The sequence below is a fragment of the Chlorocebus sabaeus genome, chromosome 17 (assembly GCF_047675955.1).
Source record: "Chlorocebus sabaeus isolate Y175 chromosome 17, mChlSab1.0.hap1, whole genome shotgun sequence".
Classification (NCBI taxonomy): Eukaryota; Metazoa; Chordata; class Mammalia; order Primates; family Cercopithecidae; genus Chlorocebus; species Chlorocebus sabaeus.
Window position 1 is genome coordinate 13,261,781 of NC_132920.1, and position 5,290 is coordinate 13,267,070.

Genomic DNA, 5,290 nt, shown 5'->3' on the forward strand with positions numbered 1-5,290 from the left:
TGGCCCTGGGACCTACCCTCCCAAGTGCCTTTGTGGGGCCTCATCCCGAAGCCGCCATCAATCAGGTTATCTGACATCCTTCTGCCTCCCCCTGCCCTTGGGCAAAACACCCTGGGGTGATGTTGGGGGTGATGTCCACAACACAGTGCATTGTCCCCTACGCATCGCAGGTTTCAGGGTACTCCATGGATGTGGCTACTTAACCTGTTAATCCGAAGGACAAGTTTGACTCGGGAAGCGCTCCCTGGCTCACTCTCCACAGGTGCTAAGTGATCTCCTCCACAAGCGTGGCTTCAGATGACCCCCTGTCTATGGCTATAGCTCAGATCTGTCCCAAGCCCCTGGCGCAGGTTTTCTAAAAAGCAGCAGGGTATCATAGAACATTCCACAACTTGGAGCTGGAGGCCATTATGCTAAGTGAAGCAACACAGGAGTGAAAAACCAAGTATCATATGTTCTCACTCATAAGTGGGAGCTAAGCTATAAGGACACAAAGGCCTAAAAATGATATAATGGACTTTGGGGAGTCAGAAGGGGGAGAGTGCGAGGCGGGTAGGGATAAAAAGTACACATTAGGTACAATGTACACTACTCGGGTGATGGGAGCACAAATCTCAGAATAAACTATAATTTATCCATGTAACAAAAAGTCACTTGTGGGGCCGGGCACAGTGGCTCATGCCTGTAATCCCAACACTTTGGGAGGCCGAGGCAGGTGGATCACCTGAGGTCAGGAGTTCGAGACCAGCCTAGCCAACATGGTGAAACCCCATCTCTACTAAAAGTACAAAAAATTAGCCAGGTGTGGTGGTGGTCGCCTGTAATCCTAGCCACTTGGGAGGCTGAGGCAGGAGAATCACTTGAACCCGGGAGGCAGAGGTGGCAGTGAGCTGAGATCACATCATTGCACTCCAGCCTGGGCAACAAGAGCGAAACTCTTAGCTCCAAAAAAAAAAAAAAAAAAAAAAAGCCACCTGTACCCCAAAAGTTATTGAAACATAAATAAATAATAAAATACAGATATACTAATTTTTGAAAAAGGTTCTCCCACCTGGATGACGGCAGCCATGGTCTTTCTGCCTGCGGCCTCAGCATCTGGTCCTGCCGCCAGAGTCATGTCTCCAAACTCAGACGGGCTCACCCCACCCTCCTGCTTGGTGCCTGCAGCAGCCCCCACTATCTTACCCGTCACGCTCCACTCTGCAGTGTGGCATCCGCAGTGACAGTGTGGTCCTTGCTCACTTCCGCCAGCCTCACCTCCCGTCCCCTGCTCCATCACTCTGCTCAGGCTTCCCGGGCAGACCCTTCTGGTGTGTGTGGTCTGGGAGTCCTGTGAGGGACGCTGTTGATGTGGCCATGTTGTGGTGACCACCTCAGGGACAACCAGGGTTTTTAACAAGGGCCTTCGGGCACTGAGCAATGAAGCTTCCCTGAAAGGAGTACAAGAGAGGTCTCATGTAGGCAACCTTGGAACTCAATGAGGAGCATACAAAACAAAAAAAGGATGAACAAATAGCTGTCTCCTCTGCCTCCTGGCAGGTGGCAGCCCTGAGGTCTAACTCTGGCTGGCTGGTCACTTGATTCCTACCAGTAGCACCACTAACGGCTCCCACACAGTAAACACTTAGCATACCCCAGGCACGGTGTTAGGCCATCGTCATGCACCATCTTCCTTAACCCTTACAACACCTTGGTCACCGATGAGGAAACTCAGGTCCCCAAACAACAACGTGGGCAAAGTCACACAGATGGTAAGTGGTGGAGGGGCTTCCACACCCAGGTCTGCCTGACTCTAAGGCAATGCCCTTAACCTCCCTGCTACGCCGATGTGTTGTGGCTTTCTCTCTACCTTCTTGAGCTCACGCTTCCGCAGCATCCATCCAGTTATCCCATTTGCCTGTCCTAAGGGATTACATAGTCTTCCGACACCGAGGATCACAGACTGGGAAAGATCACCGACTGCCTCCAAGCCCTAGCTCCCAGCTCCTCCTCCTCGCCTCCCATGCACACCTTTGTCTGTGGTTAAGCTGAGTCTCCCCCTTCCCCACACCATGGGGACCTCCCACAAGCATTTGACAGTCAGCCAACATTTATGACTTCCTGCAAGGGAAGCAGAAGTCACACACAAGGCACTTGTACCGTGTGGTCCTACCTCGAGCTGTTGCAAAGGCAGGAAGAGAAGGGCATGCTGCCTAATGAGAAGGAAGACACCAGACACTCACTTCTTCATCGTGTGTGAGTGTCCGGTCCCTCACCTAGAAGCTATTTTCTGGGGGAAAAAGGGTTCTGGTCCTAATCAAATGATGCTCTCCACATTTCATAATAGGGAGCCATGATCATCCACTATTTCCATGGGCAACACTGCAGAGGAAGGCAAAAGGCTCTCATTAATTAAACTAATGAATTCATCTGCAGGAGACAGGAAGAGTAAACCACGGAAACAGAATTGACTAATTCTTCTTCCATTAAGATGCATCTACTCTGAGCCAGAATTCCAGACCTGGTTCCCTTCCTCATCCATGATGAAGACGTTGCGTCTCATGTGGTCACAAAAGCGTGGTGTTTCCGGTGTGGAGATACCATTTCTGTTCTGCCTTTGATAAAAAATTTAAAAACACCAACAATAAAAAAAAAAAAAAAAACAGAGACAGAAACGGTAGAGGGAGGGAGGAAAATGCTGTCAGTTCCTTAATCAACAATCACCAACCTGGAGTGGCCACTGACACCTTGTCCCAGTGTGGCGGTGGTGGGGCAGGGGGGTCCCTGGGGTCCATGGTCCTGGGGTCCATTCAAAGCCTCCACCCGGAAGAGGACAAGCCAGTCTCCAGCTACACAGGAAAAAAAATAAAAAATACTTCACACAAGAATTGAACTTCTTATCTCAGTCCTGACCAGGGACGGAATCAGAATAAAGGCTTTGGTCTCACGCAGCAACCCTGTGGCCGGTCACCGCAGTCCGGCAGGCCTGCCACTGTGCTGACCGAGGCCGTCATGCATGAAGCACGTCCGGGGCTTTATGGCTCAACATCTGAGCCTCCTGGAAGGCCTTGGCCACCTCACCGAAGCCCCAGCGTACTGGCTGTGCAAGGCCCTGGGGTTAAAATAGCAAAAATGCCATCTGGCAAGAGGCTGGCTTTGTTCAGACTGTGTGCTGCCTTGTTGCTGGGGCGGTGGGGACATTTTCCAAGCCACCATAACAATGTGAGCTGCCACCTGGGCCAACCCCACCCCTCCATGCCCCCAGCCCACTCGTCAGCATCCACGCAATCATGGCAGGAGCCCCTGTGGCAGCTGAGCCACCTTGGGTTTTCCTCAGTTCCATCTCACTGACTTGGTGACGACAGCCCCAAAGCAGGCAGGACAAAGCCCTTCTTTCTTCCTAGAAAAGTACCTGAAATAACACGCACATTTTTAGACTCCCAGGAGTTGGTGCTAAGGAAGGGTCCTTGGGGCTGGGACATGGAGAACAGCCACCGGTCACTGCAGACCCTTTTATCCTGGCTGCCTTTCCCCTCTATTGGCACATGTTCCTTTTCCATCAAAAAATTTAGTTACAATTTTTTTTTTTTTTTTAAATAAGAAGACCAGAAAGAACACACAGGGCTGGCTGCCTTTTATAGGACAAAACACGAACAGGGAAACTTAACTTGTGTGTAACATGTGCACCCAGACAGACCTTATTTCAATCATGTCCAATTTTAAAATCCAGGAACCGGCCACAGTAAGGAAAGGCAGGCATGTTTCAGGCTGTCCAGCAGCTGGGCAGAAAAACGGAGACCCGCTGGGCCAAACAGTGAGAGGCTCCAATTGAGCCATCCTAGTTCAGGTCTCCCTGGTGACCCCCCTCTGTGTGGGGAGGTAAGTGCATCTCTTGATATTTTTAGTTCACTGTAAAGACATGGTTTTTGCCCTCCAGGAATCAGCTAGCTATGCATGAGCGGAAACCCTGCAGGTGCCGATCGTAACTGATTGGAGTCGGGAGGAGGGAAAGGACAAAGAGTGATGGCTTCAGGTTTGGAGAGTAGTTGAGTCACATTAGAAGCAAAAAGCATCTCTGATTTGGCCAGCAGAGGTGTGCACAGTTCTGCTGTGGTTTCAATCTTACTACAGGCTACAGTCAATAGGACAGCACAAAAGCTCTTTGTTGACCAGACATTCGGCCGGTTCAGAGCAAGCAGCTGGGATAGAGTCACTTAGATTTCAGCAGCAAAGCTGTGCGGGGAGGCAAGACGTTGCCTGGGCTGCCTCCCAGGCCTCAGTATCACACCTAGGAGCTGGTGGAGGAAGACGCCAAGGCAGGTTTCTTGAGCCCAGTGGAAAGCTTCTTGTTCTGCCCCCAGCTCCCTCCCAACAAAACCAAAGATGATTCATGCTAAAAGGGTCACCTGGTCCAACCCCTCTGGCCACAACAGAGGAAGGTGCTCTGCCGCCCTCAGTACACAAAGGGGGACACTCCTAAAGAAAGCACTAGAAGGTGGGGTGCAGTGGCTCACACCTGTAATCTCAGCATTTTGGGAGGCTGAGATGGGTGAATCTCTTCAGCCCAGGAGTTTGAGACCAGCCTGGGCAACATGACGAAACCCCATCTCTACAAAAAAAAAAAAATGCAAAAAACTAGCTGGCCATGTGTCTGTAGTCCCAGCTACCAGCTACCAGGGAAGTTGAGGTGGGAGGATCACCTGAGCCCAGGATCTTGAGGCTGCAGTGAGCTGTGATTACACCATTGCACTCCAGCCTGGGTGACACAGTGAGACCCTATCTCAAAAAAAATTTTTTTAAAGCAAGGACTAGAAGCTGCATTGCTGCCAGCACTCAAGCTTCACCCCACGAGGCCCCTCCCTGCTGCATTAGCACTGGCCCCCGCATCACATCCCCACACCATCATCCTGAGACACCCCGCCCCCAGCACCAGTGGAATGAGTTTTGCACCCCAGCACTGTGCTGGTCACTTTCGTCTCTCATCCCGTTTTACAGATGAAGGGGCTGAGGCCAAGAAAAAACACAATCACACAGCTAGGAAATAGCAGAGCTGAGCAAAGAACTCTCAATCCAGTTCCCTTGACCCTACACCACTAGTGAATCCCAGAAAGGGCAGTCAGAAAGATGATAGTTTTAGACATAGATTTAAACCCATATCTGCCTTGCTAAACTGCATGTGCGTTGATGGTGTCTGTTAGCATTAGGTCCAACAGTCTTCACATAACCAAAAACAAGTGGCTGAAACAAACTGGGATTTTTTTAAATGTAAAGGCAGTCTCGAATTAAGCAGAAAAGAGCTTGTGTGGTAGTG